Below are 16,662 nucleotides of genomic sequence, written 5' to 3'. Positions count from 1 at the left end.
GACCAAACCAACCCCGATCCACATACATCATGGAAAGGGAGGCGAGAACATACGTTCAACTTTAATGCATAACATTTTCTGCTTGAAAAATTTAATTAACAATCAACTGCATAGGTGCGTTCAACTTCCGAGCTATTAGATAACGCTTGCACACTTGCCCAATTTATATTCTGCTTTTTGAACTCGATTAATTCACGTGATTCATTGTGGCGACTAATTTTTTCTGGCGAAAATCCTTCTGTTTATTACAATACTGTCGTTCACAGAGGATTGAAACAATAAAAAATAATTCACCAGGCACAATTTGAATCTAATATATGGACCGAACATCTTGAATTTGAAATGCACAAATTCCTCCTGTTGCTATCCTGAACCCCGATTCTGGGAAGGTAGACAAGATAGTTAATGAGAGACGTGTTTCTACCCCTTGGGCCCGGTACGCAAACAAAAAGCTAGCCATTCACTTTCCACGATATCTGCGCAGCGGAATCCCACGAGGTTAAGTTTCCAGGAAAGGAAAGAGTTTAAGACCACCACGTTGAGGTTGGCCATCCTAATCTACACCTACCACCCCCTCGCATGGAGGAAGTCTTGGCTTATCCCGCCTCAATGGGAAAAACTGGGGAATTTAGGAGGAGGAGGTGTGAGGTGCTTTGAGGAACGGGAAGGGGAAGAAGTTAGGAGTCCAGACGAGCGAGAACTTTCTGGAAGGGGTGAGAGACTTCATTGAAGGAGGAGAGGACCAAGAGAAAATATGAGATACGGAAGCTGTTTGCCATGCAAGGAATGGAAAGAACAGCGGGTGCCTTGTAACAAGTGTACTTTCACTATCGCACGGAGAAACGGGCAAGTAGTAATCTTCTTGAGAGTCGTAAATGGTAAATTATTGAAAGAAGCTCTGCAAAATGACTAAAAGCTGTAAATATATTTTTAGCAGCAGAACAAGGTGCTTATTCGTAGAAATTGCGAAAAAAACAGAGCCCGTTACAGTAACACTGAGCTTTTACCTATTTTTTCAATTTAATGGTGTTTAAAACGATGCATGATTTATAGTGTATAGAATGTATGTTTGTAAGGGAACAAAATTTTCAGCATATGAATATGAGTGCAAAAATATATGTTCAAAATGACGAACTAATATTGATTCAGGCATATTCGGTGCCCTGACAACCCCCGCCATACGCTTTTACGACGATTTGCAATGTAATTTGTAGATGTAAATGTGTACCTAGACATTGTCTACAAGTAATAATAAATAATTATCCAAATTTATAAGTGTTCAATTTCGAAAAGATATCTTGCGTACATTCATTTTGTAATTCAAAGGTAAATTTTAGCAAGAGACTGTCGAAGTCGTTGTAATGTTTTTTATAGGCACGTTTTCATTTACTGGAAAACTATTTAGGATATCACCGGAACATAAAGATCACTTTAAAAATAGCAAGTCATGTATCATCCCCGATCTCTCAGCAACTAAACAGTCCGAAATGATGGACCAGGATGTACGTAAAACGACGGTGACAAATAATCAACTTCTACCATCAACATAATCGTAAGGTAACATAATATAAAACCAAAGGGAATGGTGTGTTTCTTCCTATAAAATGGATTTTAACGAACTTGGGAGTCTCCGAGGAGCCATTTGCCTTTTTTCATATCAAAGAGGTGTAACGTAAGTCCTCGCAGAACGTCGAAATCGTTCCTAGAAATAATGACACACGGAATCGATGAGCTTATTGGCCACAAAAGCTTTACCTCCGCACCGTACCGTAGAAATATGACATCATACATCACGTTGAATAATGAGCGCCTTGACACAGCCGAGAAAAATGTATTCAATATAAAAAGAATGTATAAAATCCAGTGAAAGCTTCATGAATGTTAGGGAAATATTTAAATGGAAAAGTCAGTGGGAGGTTTTCGCATTCTCGCGCTTGTCAGACCACACCTTGAATACGGGTCGAGTTTTGGGGACTCTGCACAGGATGGAAAATTTTCGGAACTAAGCATAACACAGAAAATAGCTCTTCGTTTCATAAAAAATCTCTTTGAACATAAGTGACACAATATTGTTGAAAATCCTTGGTTGGGAGTCACAAGGTATACCTGCTAGAGCAAAACTAATCTACACATATAAATCCTATGAGTTTAACACAAATATAGAAAAATTAAAACACTCATTATTACGTTACTTGTCGGGGGATTCTAACGGGAAGTCAAAATTAATTGACTTCCAAAAGAGCTATTGCATAAATCTGTTTTTTCCCCTCGCATCTTTCGTGGCAACAGTAATAAAACGTCATATTTATGCTTGCGATTCAAGATATGTTAATAAAAGGATGCCAAATCGCACAATGACACTAATGGCTGGAGGCCGACTGCCCTTAATACCCTCTTCCCCAGACCCTCGTAGAGCTTTCAGGGTAAGATGTAGACGTATACGACATTATTCTCAGGTAAAGCATACTTAAATATCTAAAATCACACAAGTTTAAGAAATACGAGCTCAAATCACCGTGAAATCATCCTAAGAAACTTTAAAATGTCAACTTTCTACGAACTAACTTGGCAAAAATGATGAAATGGGTTTCTCATCTAACGATAAGAAATTTCAGAACTAATTGAGCGCTAAAAATATTGAGTCCACGTAAAAAGGATCGTAAGAGTGGTGTTCACAGAAAGTAACATTTTAAAAACTTCTTCCAAGTTAATTCCAATTCCAAGTTAATGTCTCCATGCACCTCCTACAAATGATTGATGTCATCAAAATGTTTATAAAGATTAGTCCACAAATTCTTTGTATTCAAGCAAAACATATCCAGCAAAGGAAGTCTAGAGCACACAACAGAACAATATACTAGTCAACCATAAGGAAATTAGGTTTCAACAAATAGGTTGTGGGGAGATGTAATGAAAAGATAAAAGAGATGAGCTAGTTCGCTTTGAATAGGCTGCAGTTTGAAAGCGGAAAGTAATAGGAACCCATGGGACAAAAAGTCAATTAGGGAAATGGACAAAGTTCAGGGAAAATCTAATTCTAGGTCCCTCAAGGTCTTCTCTCAAGGAGTAGGCTTGACCTTTAAATCTACTCAGAACCCCATAAGACTCCGTCAAGGCGTGTAGTTGGGAACTGTAGGGCCGTTGACATAACAGCAGAAATATTTATTTCACGTAAGCTATTAAATTTTTACATATATTAGTTAACATATAAAAGGAAACCGAAACGGAGCGGGATTTATACGGCCCAGAAACTTGGTAATTGAAGGAAGGATACAGTGGTATATTGGAGGCCTTTGAGATGCGCGTATGGTGTAGGATGGAAAAAGTAGAATGGAAAAAAGGGAATTAACAAAGAGGTATTAGAAATAGGGAGGAGAGGACGTTATAGGGAGAAATCCAAAGGGCACTATTGTGTTGTCTTTATAGTTCCCACGGCAACGGGAGAAAAGTCAAGCGCCCCGTACCTTTCCAAAAGTCTTTCCTACTCCCTTCGTGAATCCAGAGGGCCCAAACCTAAATCCTCTCACCTACTCTCATCTTGTAACAATTTTTTCACAGATATGTCGGAAAAAGATTTAGTACTTTCTCATACTGTTCGAGAAGTCTGTTCGGGTTCTCCACCGACTCAAACTGCCTTTCTGCCGGCCTCATTAATCGTCCTCAGGACTGGATGCCGTGAAATGTCAGTTTATGTGTGTGTGTATATATGTATACATACTTGTTATATATTTGTGTGTGTGTATATATATATTTATCTTCGAAATGGAACGCTCTTCGGCGACGCACAAATATATAGGATAGGAACACATAAAAAGGACGAACAAAGGAGAGGTGGAGAAGGCGGAATCAATATATATATATATATATATATATATATATATATATATATATATATTTATATATATAAGATATATTGTCTATATAATTATATATATGTGTGTATATACGTACATATAATAAAGTATATATATATATACATATATATAATATTTATGAATGAGTTTATGGCCCTATTGCACCAGTCACCACTCGTCTAAAGCGTCAATTTGCGGGATAATATATATGAATACCTATGCATTTTACCAGAATCGTAAGATAGCTAGAGTCATTGTCATATTTGAGGGCAAAAATAAACGATATTAGTAGCATTACCGACCACTCTCAATAGCCTCCGGGCCCTGAAAAAGACAGGAAATGTCGTCGTGAGAACGTAATATCCTTGTGACAGTTTATCCTTTTCCCTCTCTGCGGATATTTAGAAATAATGAGAAAGGAGAGTAACACCGCATACATTTACTGATAGAGATAGAGAGCATTTCATTGGGAGCGCTTGGAAAATTCACCGTGTAGTCTCGACTTAGCCCGCAGTGATAGAGCGCAAAATATTTCTTTGCTGACGATTATTTAAACTTGTATAGAAATGGGATGCATGTAAAAGTGTGAATGTACGGATGAATATATAGAAAAGAGAAATAAATGACCAGAAGCTACTTTGATTTTTATTGTCTGAATCCAGTTTTGCAAGTTATGTATTGACTTAGCCTCGTATAATGAAAGGGTTTAGATTAACTTAATAGGTAATGGGCTAGATTCATAGCATTTTTTTCATCCGAAAGGGATGGTGATAGTTAGTTTGATTTACCATTGCATACTACTTAGTTATTTTCAGCATTTACCCATAATATATACTTAACATTGTCCTAGGAAAATCTCCAGTTAAAATGCAATGATTGTAAACAATTTTATATGGATAACCGTTAATCGTACCATTTATATGTGAATCTGTGTAACTCACTAAACTGGGCCGGTGCAATTCGAGTGCTGTCAAACGATTCAACAGATTATTCTACTAGATCCTATTTGTATTCAACGAGAGTCATACCGTAGGTTATCAGCGTTTCATTTCCTTTTAGCAAGCAGTGGCACGCACGATTACTCAGAGGAAATAGATGAGCGCCCTATTAAGACACTTACTCGTACTTGCATTTTTGTCTCTAATTTGCCCTCTCATTTCGTTGATCTTATTCAGTAACACATTTACAGGTGTGCGTTCCACTAATCAACCCTTAGATCAAGAATGCAAATTTGATTTTCCCTTAGATAAAAACCATCTGCTAACACAATCTACAGGCAGCAACGAGGTGTGTTCAAAAGGTAACGGGAATGTTGTAATATCGCATAGTGCACGGGCATAGCGCTCCACAATTTCTTGCCACAGGGTCAATCGATCAATAAAGAGTTCTACTTGCATGTTCAATGCCGTTTGCGAGAAGAAATTCGAAAAAAAACTCCCGAAAAAAATAATTTGTGGCGAAACAATTCACAGCTTTTGCACCACGAGATAATGCACCAGCTCACATTGCTCGCTGCCTTTTTTCGTAAACCTTTGGCCAAAATTAGCACCGTAATGATGTCCCAGCCTCCATATTTGCCAGACATGGCCCAGTAAAACTAATTTCTGTCCCCAAATATAAAGATATCCTTAAAGGGCCGTCGTTTTATAAGCATAAAAGAGGTAAAGCACGCATCGCTGAGAGAGCTAAACGTTATACCAAAGATCGAGTTCCAGAAGTGTTTCTAGGTTTGAGAAAAACGCTAGCATAAGTGAATGGTGATTACTTCGAAGGGAATATCATTGATGTAGGATCCGTTGTTTTCCCTCCATGCCATCGTAAATGATTATTTCAGTTTCTAATCTCTTTCTCGAGTAGTCCCACTAAATCATTTGAAATGGGACGATGAAACTTAGGATAATTTTCCTTTAGAATTGCCTAATTTTGGCACCCAGTTTCCTTTCGGAATAGTACTTGAGTAATATAATTATTTTGATAACCTATTTCCTGGAGCTGTCTTCACCTAAAAGAAAACGCCGGAGTGTTATGGAGCCTCTTAAAATGAGAACAGCCATAGATCATTATGCACATTTCATCGTTTCTTTGCGGTTTTCGTCAACGTATTTCCTATTATTTGTGTTATTTTACATGCTTGCGTTCAAATAATATCAAAGCGGTGAGAAGAATATGTAAAGTATTCATTTAAGAGCATCCAACAAAATGAAAGGGGAAGCAACCAAGTTGGTTATTCTGATAAGATTTCCTATCCTGATACTCGACTCAGGAATATTTTCCTATTTCATCAATCAAGAGTTTGACAATGTTTCTTTACGTCCAATATTGAAATTAGGTTTCTCAAGGCTGGTCCGAAGCAAATATTTTCAAGTGTTTCTTTATCCTTTAAGTAAAGAAAATGTCAAAAATCTTTCTAACTTGTTTTTCGATCTTCGTCGTTAAGTGGTTACGTCAAATCCTTCGTGTTCCTATCATATTAATTTCTATTCAAACTCGAAATTTTGCATAAGCCATATTTTTATTTAACTTCAAGCTGTGGCGTAGGCATATTTGAATGCAATAGTTAAGGAAGTTTGATTGCTTAAGGCGAAATTTTCATCTAAGAGTTTTTACTTTCACGTATTTATGACAGTTATTTAATCATATTTAAAACTACGTCGAGCTGTTTTGGTTGAGTTCTTGGGAAATCTGACCTTAGTATACTCACTCACTTCACCATTTTTAATCTCGAAAAATAAACAAAAGTTGAATGTTCATTTATTTAATTTTAACAAAAATGAACAGAGTTTTTCTCAATTACAGTCCCTTTTTGTTCATTTCTATCCGGTCTCGAACGATTTGTAAAATCATTATACATTTTTAGGATATACGATGCATATACTGGTATAAATAAATGGCATTAGTAAATATTTTTTAAGTTGCTAATGATTAGAATAATCTAATGTTTTGAAATACCATTGTATAATTTAAAATTTTGTATACTCCGTAACAGGATTAGAGTATACTGGTATCTATCTATTTAAGAGTGATGCTACATGAAAGTAATGAAGGTTAACTGGACAACTCACAAAATATTCTCGATTCTGTGAAGAGCAAAGAAGGAAAACGGCCAAGGTGATAGAATACGGATTATATAAGGCGTGAGATTGAACCAAGGGCAACAGTTTACAGATAAGTGAAGGACAGAATCCTTATGGGCTAGGTACATCGAACAGATTAAGATAAAGAGATGAAAGGTTATCAGGTGATAGGCATGCCACAAACCAATGCTATGAATAAGAATTATTGCTAATAATGAAAATATAGTTTCGTTCGCATGAAAAAATAGTTATTCAAACTTACAATGTCGTGAGTTTCTTTTGAATTAATTCTTAATTTTCAGCAATGCATTCATAAGTGTAAGGTAAAACACTATTTGATCCAATAATTTATGAATAAAGCATATCCCGAACTGATAAATCTAGTATTTGTAGCTAAATTTTTATTTGTGTGTTTTTTAGATGAAAAAAGAAATATTATTCTTGTCATTAAATATTTTCTCTCTTGAGGTAGGTGATAAGTCGGTAATTTTCGATTCTTGGAGTGAATTAACACTACTGCCAAATTTACAGCTTAAGTTTGAGGCTACGTCACTTTCATCGTCTTACTAGCTTCATTGTTATCCCCAAAACTTCTCTCGTAAAAACATAAAACATAGCCGTGAGTCCTCTTTAGCTGATGAGCTCTCTGAAAGATGTAATAATTTAAAGGAAATAGATCAAGCTGCTCAAGTTTCCCGTGGAAATTCTTTCCCGAAGCGCAAAGTTTGCGCTGAAATATTCATGAATTAGGGTTTCAACTTCGCACGTAAATCGCACATCCTTTTATTTTATACGATATATAACTCACACACTGCATCAGAGAAGAATCAAATCATATGTCTTTCGTTGATCTTCGTGAATGCTCTCCAATGCGATTGGAAATAGCTTTGTGGGGTTAAGTGCTTATTTTTGATATATTATAACTGGTTTATCTATGCTGTACATCATAAAAGTCTTGGGTATAGTAATTGAAGTGGTTCCCCTTCGCCTTCCACAATTGTGTTTTCAACGTGGCACCATCACTCAATGACCGCCTACTAGGATCAGATGCCTTTGCAGCCGCCTCACTGAAGTAGAGACGCTGCGCGGACCACCTTTTGTCTAGATCCTAACCTAAATGGGGATTACTGGAGTCACGGAGTAATATTCAGCGGAGGTGACGAGACCCAACCAGTGGTTGCCGTAATATTGAATTAAACGATAGGAAGAATCTTTACAGATTAAATCTTTTGCGTAAATTGGAAGAAAGTCTCTTGAGCAGTGATGTTGAAAATGTTACATTACCTCCATTGTACTATGATAGGAGAGATCATGTCAATAAAATTAGAGAGATGAAGTGTAGAACAAATAGATTTAAGGTGTTATTTTTCCAGGAACGTTAAGGGATCAGGATATCATTGTCCGACCACGGTAGACTCGTATTCGGGTCAAAATTAGTCTGATGTGTATTGACTCTCTACCACACACCCTAATGGTGGCTTGCAGAGCATATAAATAAATAAAGAAAAATTTAGAAGGAGAAAGGCTAAGCTGAACATTAAAATAGGATGCCAAAACTAAAGCAGGTTGAGCAGTTTATGTACGTCGGAAGTGTATTGGACCAAAATGGTCAAAGGGGTAGGAACGTAAGGAGAATAATTGTACTAGGCAAAGAGGCTTTCGCAAGAAGAAGGGAATTGATGACAGGGATGTTGTGTAAGGATGTTAGGGAAAGGCTCGTCGTAACTTTGATATGAAACGTAGTTATGCATGACGCGGAAATGTGGTCACTGATGCAGGAGGATTAACGTAGGTGGGAGGCTTTTGAAATGTAGGTGTAGAGCACGTGGAGAAGTTTGAAATAGACCGAAAGGAAAGCAAATGAGGGAGTGCTAGGTATAGTGGGTGAGGAGAGAGGGTAGTTGGGAGAAATCATAAGGAGGCAGGAATAATTTATGATCGGCAGTAGGATGTTAGAGTTTATGATAGAGGGGAGAATGTTAGACAAACGAGGAAGGGGCAGGAATAGGATAGGGTTGTTGGACGTGATTAAGGGAGGAAAGAAGTTCATAATGAAGAGGGGCTTGTTGTAGAGTAGGATGTTGGGTTGTGTGTTGTTAGGAGAAGCGACATATTAAATTAGTAGTTGAGTCAATCCAAAACCTACCTTAACCTAAAGATAACCTAATAGTAATAACTGCGTTCTTAAACTGATGCTGGAAAGTAACGGGGATTTTCCGTTTCACAGAAATTATATGTATTGGTCAACTTGTCTCACTACATTGTCGGATATTCAACAGAATTCTGGTTTATATCTGAAGATACCAGTGTTGTGAAACTAGTTGACTAGTTATATGGCATTCTCTGCGAGCGCAAAGTCTATATACTTTCCTTTCTTCATAATGGGATTTCACAAAGTTACGGCCTAAATTATCTCTAATATTTCACATTTACTATGCAGATTATTTAACGTTGACGGAGGTTGCCCATTACTTACGGTGTAACTTTTCACATAAAAGAGACTGTCATGCGATTGATCCATTTATTTAAAAATAATTATATTACTGTTGTTGACGCAATTGGGGAAGGTGACAAATTTCTAGACAACCTTAAAAGAAAATTTGATGTGAAATAAGAATAATTTCATCTGATTTCATTGTTGAAAGGTATTAAAGGAGAATGTAATGACCCAATGATATCAGGTTAAAGTGTAATTCAAATTTTAAGGCTATGGGGAGGTTGCAGTACAGCGAGGAAAATTATTTGTGAGGAGAAAACGATTTTTTGAAATTAAAGATCATCAATAGAATAGAAAACCCACGCTAACCGTGAATTCACAAAAGAAATCGTGCATTTCCATTGTCATTGTTTTATTCTTCTGTGATACCTTAAAAGTTCTTATGGAAAATTGTTCATCAGCTAAAAGTTTATCGATCAATATTTTTCTTTATGACTCGGCAGAGCTCACAATAAATGTAGTGGTATGAACGTGACAATAAAAACCGAGTTCAAGTCAAGAAGATGGTTTGGTAGCAGGATACTTTAATTTACATTGTCATCTTCTGTATAACCTTTAAGGTCCTCAGAAAAGATACAATTGAATATTTTTAGTTTATTCATTTGATGACAATTTCCAGGATTTGAATAATATAATCGAACTTTTGGAATGTGTGAATTCTGATAATTCTGATGGAAAGCATAGAAAAGAAACAGTTGACAAAAATTGACCCTTGTAAATATCTCTCATCTTAACATCTTATATTACGTACTCACCTTACACTTCCTACGTTTTCCCACTGGCACAAGTTCTTATATACTAACCGAAGTTTAAATTCTGCTTGCTTTGTCAAATTGTAACAATGAATAGATAGATATTTAAGTACTTTGGAAGCCACCGCTAGGGTGTATGGCATAGTATGAACACACACTAGCCAGGTTTTGACCCTACCACGGTCGGACAATGTTATTCTGATCCCTTATCTTTCGCGGAAAGAATGACATCTTTAATCTATCTATCCTACACTTAATCGTAGGACGATGGGGGTAATAATACAGTTTCAAAATCACTGCTAAAGATACATCTTTCATTTTTGTGCAAGAGATTTAATCTGTGATTTAACCGTCTCTTCTAATAGTTTTGATATGCTATTCAGTTAATCAAAGCAACCTTTTACAAATCTAGCTCCTCTACGCTGCATGCGATCCGATTCGGCAATCAATCCAACTTCGTGACGATCCCATATACTAGAAGCATATTCTAAATGAGGCCTAACCAGTGAAATAAAACTCTTTGACATTTTCATCAATTTTACCCAGTACTTTTCTAATAAATACTAATTTTTTTTAGTTTGTCGACATATTCCCTGTGAATGTTTCAGCCAAGAGAGATCGTGAATGAGGGTAACGTCTAGGTATTTAATTGAGTCTATACATTCCATTTCGGTGTACCCGATACAGTCGGCGTTCTTGAGTGAATTTCCCCTTTTTACAAAAATGTATTACAATGCATTTTTTTAAGTTTAATTCTAATTTCAAAGGGTTACACCAACATTTTATAGCATTTAGGTCATCAGATAAAGCTTTTGTGCTCTCAGGATTATAGATATCACAGTAAACCACTACATCGTTGGCTAATAAGCGTACCTTACTAGTGACTATGGTGTCAATTTTGCTAACGTTAAGTAGGAATAAAAGAGGTCCGATTGCACTTCCTTGGGGAACACCTGAAAATATTGCATCTGCTTTTAGCCAACTTTTTCTATAACTACTTTTGGTAGTTAGAGTACTCAGTTAACTAAGAGGTGCTTTTTCGAAGGCTTTCTTTAAATGTAGAAAAATCGCGTTCACTAGAACATTCTATCTCCCGAAATAAGAACATTATAAAGAAAAAGCGCAGGTTGTGTCTCACAAGATCAACCCTTTAGGAAACTGAGCTGATTTTTAATCAGTAACTCCCGATTATCTAGGTGCCTGTCAATTTAACTAGCAATATATTATATGACCGTGTATTACATAGATGTGAGGGAAATAGGTATGTAACTTCTCGGTTCCTCCTTGCCTCCGTTTTTAAATACTGGTGTTACATTAGCCGTTTTTCAATCTCTGGGAACCTTGTGCTCTGATTGTGACTTCTTGAATATGATTTCTAGATGCGGTGCAATTTTCGACGCTAGTAACTTAAATATACGAGCGTTTATTTGATCGGGTCAGGAGGGTTTGTTAGACTTAATATTTTTCAGTAAACGTTCTATTCCATTTTATGACATTCAATTGTGTGTATCGGTTGGTCGACTCGATTTCGTAGGCTTTCGGAGGCATTCGGTGAGACAGTGGTGAATACGCTTTGAAAGAAGACATTTTATAAGTTAGCCTTTTCCAAACTGCTGGTTTACCCTTTCGTTTTTATCATTTTTGACTGTATTAACTGTTGACTTATTTCCCTAAACCTCTCTTACGAACGACCAAAATGCTTTCAGATTCTCTTTCAATTTGCCATTAACCTTTTTCTTTTAAATTCCCTTAATGATTTCCAAAATTCCTTCTTGGCATTCGCCCTAGATATCTTGTAATCATAGGTAAGCCGAGAAGTTAAGAAATCGAAACGTATAAGAAAAAATAAGAGAACTTGCTGTGATACAACTCGCATAAATGTATTATATCGATCAAGCATGGATTACCAGAGGAATTCGACCATCTAAATATCACCCTGTCATTACGAGGGCTTTTGACAAGGGATATTTAGTCACACACCATAATGAAAATCTATGATTTTAGCATTCCGGATGATTTGATTCTTGTTTAGTTTGAATTGATATAGTATAAGTTTCCTACTGTTCTTATCTCGAATTGTATGAGAGAAAATTCCTTATTTTGATCTCTTTTTCATTCGGTATGCTTTCAAAACTGTGTTGTTTTGCTTAGTAATGTAATGAAGTCAATTATTAGTATGTCTCTCGTGTGTAAGCATTCAACTCATATGGTTCATCTTGAATATAATATATTCTAATGGAAATGGAAGGCCACGACAAGAAATAAGAAAAAGAAAAATATGTAATCAAGAGAAAAAAATAATTTCACCAATTAAAAGAGTTTTTTAAAGAAAAATCTGAGGTTGAGAATTCAGGATTCGGATGCGATTGGAAATAATGCGAAGCTGCAGTCACTCATATCTAGAATGAAAATAATCGACGAAAATTGGTCATTATAAATTTCAATAACTTTACAACTCCTTATTTTTCTCTTTTGACAATTCTACCGATGCTTATGCAGCTATGTGTATTCCAAAGAAACTGCGGGAGATACCGCAACAGTAACTTTTAACGGAGTCATCCGCTAATGTGCATTTCAATGCAACAATTTCAGAGCGTAAAAATCATTCGCCATCCCAGTCAAGGCGAATGATTTTTACGCTCTGAAATTGTTGCAGCTATGTGTATGTTAAAATACGTTGAAATTCTAGTTTTTAATAAATGAGCAACTTATCAACTGCCACCTTCTGTGGGAAAGCTATAGTTTGGTCCTTATGAAAGGAGGAATCATAGCTATTTGACGAGGGGAGTTCACCATCCGTCCACGAGATCTCTTCTCGCCCCATCGAAAAGAATTCACAGGAGGCCATTTATTATAACCAAACCGCGCTTTCCCGCGGGCAAGAAAACGCGAAGGAAAAAAATTTGTGTTAGAGAGAGAGAGAGAGAGAGAGAGAGAGAGAAAGGGATGGGGAGACAAAAAAATGACAAGTGAACAGGTGAGAGGATAAGACGAATGAAGAGGGGAGGCAAAAAAGAAGGAAAATAAAACCTTTACACCATGCATTTCACCTTTTCACAAATAGGATGCGCATTTATTTTTGCCAACGTGAATACATCCCGAGCCGCAGGAGGAGGAGAGGGAGGAGGGTGGGGGGCGGGTTGGAGGAGAGTAGGAGTCAGCGCGGCTCTTTCCGGCGTGACATTATGCATAAAAGAAATGAAAGAAACGGTATCGGATGCCCTGAGGGCGGGACTCCCCACCCTTTCCTTTCTCTCTCTTTCTCTCCCTCCCTCTCTCGCGCACCCTTTTTTTCCCTTCCACGAGATGAAAAGGGGCTTCATCCTGCAAAATGGGATGGAGCCGGGAGGTTTTGAGTTGCGAGAGCGGCTGGGGCGAGGGGGGAGGAGAGAGGGTGAGGGAGTACGGGCGAGCGAATGAGAGTTTTGAGTGGAGGGGAAGAAGATTGAAGGGTTTTAAGACCAGAGAGAGAAAGAGAGAGGGAGAGAGAGGCTCCCTTGCTTGCTTGCTTTCTCTGCCCGGATCGACTCGTACCCCCACCGAGGAGGTCTCCCCAACCCTCTCTATCCCTTCCTCCGTACCCTTCCCCTCTTTCGCTCCCTCGCGCCCCCAGCTTCAAGCTTCCTAAACATACATTTATCCGAGAGCTTCGCCGTTTAAAGTTCCGCCGTTGCTGCTCTCCGAGAGACCTTCTCCCCCTCTCCATTAGACTCTAGAGGGATGCAGGGAGAGGAGTGAATTTCCTTCATCCCTCCTTTTCGTCTCATTCCCTCCCTCCCTTCGTCTCTCCCCCCCCTTCCTCCTTTGGTTCCCCTTCAGCTAACCTCTCCCTATAACGTTCCCTCAATCTTCCACCCCCGACCTCCTCCACTTTTACCCTCCACTAATCCCCTTTTTCTTTCCTTCCCCCTCACTCACCTCTTCCGTCAGCCTTCCACTCGACCGACCCGTTCCCAAGCCTCCTCTGCAGGCATTACGGGGGCGCTCGCGCGGGGGTAGGTGTCGTCGTCTCTCCCCCTCAAGGAGGATATTCCCAACCCTCCCCTTGACTTCCTCCCCACCGAGTCGCGTCCTGGGCTCTTCCCTAACCCCATTCCAGCACACACACACACAACCCCCCCTCCCAGCTCCGTTTCGCGCCCCGACGCCCTTTGAAAACGTTACCGCGAGGGTGTGCTTCGAGAGGTGTGTGCGTGAGAGTGGGAAAAGAGAGAAAATGTGTGGATGGATTGCGACCGCCTCTTACTCCTCTTTCCCGGTACTCTTCTTGTCGGTTGATGAAAGGGAAAGAGAGGAGGGAGGAAGTCTTGAGGTAAGGGAATCCGGATTAGAGATGGTGTATCCTGGAATCAATGCCTCTCTTGCGATCCCGAAGAGGATATCCACTCGCTGTCCACGCAGTTATTTTTTTTTCGACGAGCGCTGATTTTTCATTATATATGTGCATTAATTGTTCTAACGTTCTCCCATTTAAGCTAAGTCTGTGACGTAAGATATCTGCAACGTGATTCTTGACACATTCTGAGCCATTCATCTGTGCATTTGCTTAGGATAATTTTGTCCAGGCTTGGGTCCGAAAAATCCTGGGATAAGTCACGGTGTTCCGGGAGAATAAGCCTTCTCCCCGTCCCGAGGTCAACTTAAGTAAAATGCTTTTTGCTGCAATTGGTTATTTTCAAAATAGAAAACGGATACATCAGAGGAAGAGCGTTTCAGTTAATACATTTTGTGTGGTATTACAGGAGTTTTCGGAAATAAATTTTGAAATGATCTTAAAATTAAGATTTGAATCAATATGCCGTCGATTTTTGTTTTATGCTAGTGAGGTATGTTCCAAGGATTAAGATTTCGTTAAATGATTTTAGGTCTGTTTTGATTCTATGAGAGGACTAATAGTAATCAGTATTAAAGCTCCTTTATGTTTGAACATCAGTCGTGTGAAGGATTGCGAAATGAAGATATCAAAGTGGGTTGGAATATTTGATTATAAGCTAGCAAAGAGATATCTCGTTATAATAGTACCATACATATGAGGGTGTTACTGGGTTCGTGCGAATTTGCTGGAGGCCATCATTGAGTAGCGAGGGATATTTTGCGATTGAATACGTGGTAATTTGGTAAAAGAAAACCTAAGAGCAGAATGGATCAGTTTATCTTTCATTACAATAGCCTGCTTCGTTAATGTGGGTTGTAACGCACACGTGTCTAAAGTCAAGGATCGAGGGGTCGTGTATCTTAACATGCATGGGCGTTTTGTGAACCCTTGCTCTTCCTCCACTCGGAAACCTGATGGCACGAAAGGATTTATGGGCTTATGAGGAAGCAAGCGAGTTCCCAGAAACGTTCCTGAATAAAATATAAAAGTGGTGACGTTAATTTTCCCCTCTCCTGCTTCGCTGCTCTTTTTAAGGTGTTCCTTTCTCTTTACACCATTTTCCTTACTCTCTTCTAGGTTAACATTTTCACCATTAAATTATTTTTGAAGCTTATTTTTAATACTAATTAATGCTTAGGGTGGAGGATCATCTCAATTTTTTCTTAAATGGAGAATGAAAGGGAAGGATATACCCTTGTTTGCGATCATTCCTTGTGCCGCTGTTAGCCAGTTTTGTAATTTTAATGACGTAATTTTGTTTTAATATAATGAAAGAGACGTGTGAAGTAACTTAAAAAAATAAGGTGAACGGTTATGAGAACCGAAAGGCTAAAGAAATACGCAAACGGGATAACATGGTTCATTTGTTTATTTTAGTTATTTGTTCACTCATCATTTGCATTATTCTTCACCGGGGTTTGTGGTAACAGAGTGAATCTCGCACTTCTGCTCTTCTTATATGCCTTCTTTTGTATTTGACGGCATATAATACACACGCTCATATCAGGATGGCACCCACAGCAAAATAAAGATTTAACAGTCCGCGAAAGAGCGCGAAACCCCTCATCTTAAGTTATAGTTTTTTATAGCTCTTAAATTTTAGAAAAGCCAAACAGATGGCACAATTTTTTATTTAACTGCCAAAAAATGTTTTAAAAAAATTAATAAGCTGTAAGTTATTACGACTGCAGTTGAATATAATGCTGCTGCTGCTCTGTTTCCATATTTCTAAGGGTAGTATAAATCTCTTAGTTTAAGTTGAATTGTGCGGCTCTTGTCAGGGTAATATTTTTAAGATAAATAATTCCCCCCAGTAAGAACAGTAGACGCTGATTGACACTTCTGATAAAATACGATCAAGTTTGTTCGGTATCTCACTTGAATCTATTTCGACATCACAAAAGTGGCCGACACAATACCCAAGTCACATAATAACGATGAACTTAATCAACACAATCCTAACTACAACATTCTTAAATGGAGTGATACATATTAAAATATACACGTATGTAAGTAAGCAAAATGATTTAAATATAATGGAGTCAAAGTAGGTAGTACTGGCCATCTGAAAGCACATCTAGTATTGAGGTCAGTGGAGTTCAACCCTTCG

The sequence above is a fragment of the Hetaerina americana genome, unplaced genomic scaffold (genome assembly GCF_022747635.1).
Source record: "Hetaerina americana unplaced genomic scaffold, ioHetAmer1.1.p SCAF_9, whole genome shotgun sequence".
Taxonomy (NCBI): domain Eukaryota; kingdom Metazoa; phylum Arthropoda; class Insecta; order Odonata; family Calopterygidae; genus Hetaerina; species Hetaerina americana.
Note: the sequence above shows the minus strand (reverse complement) of the source record.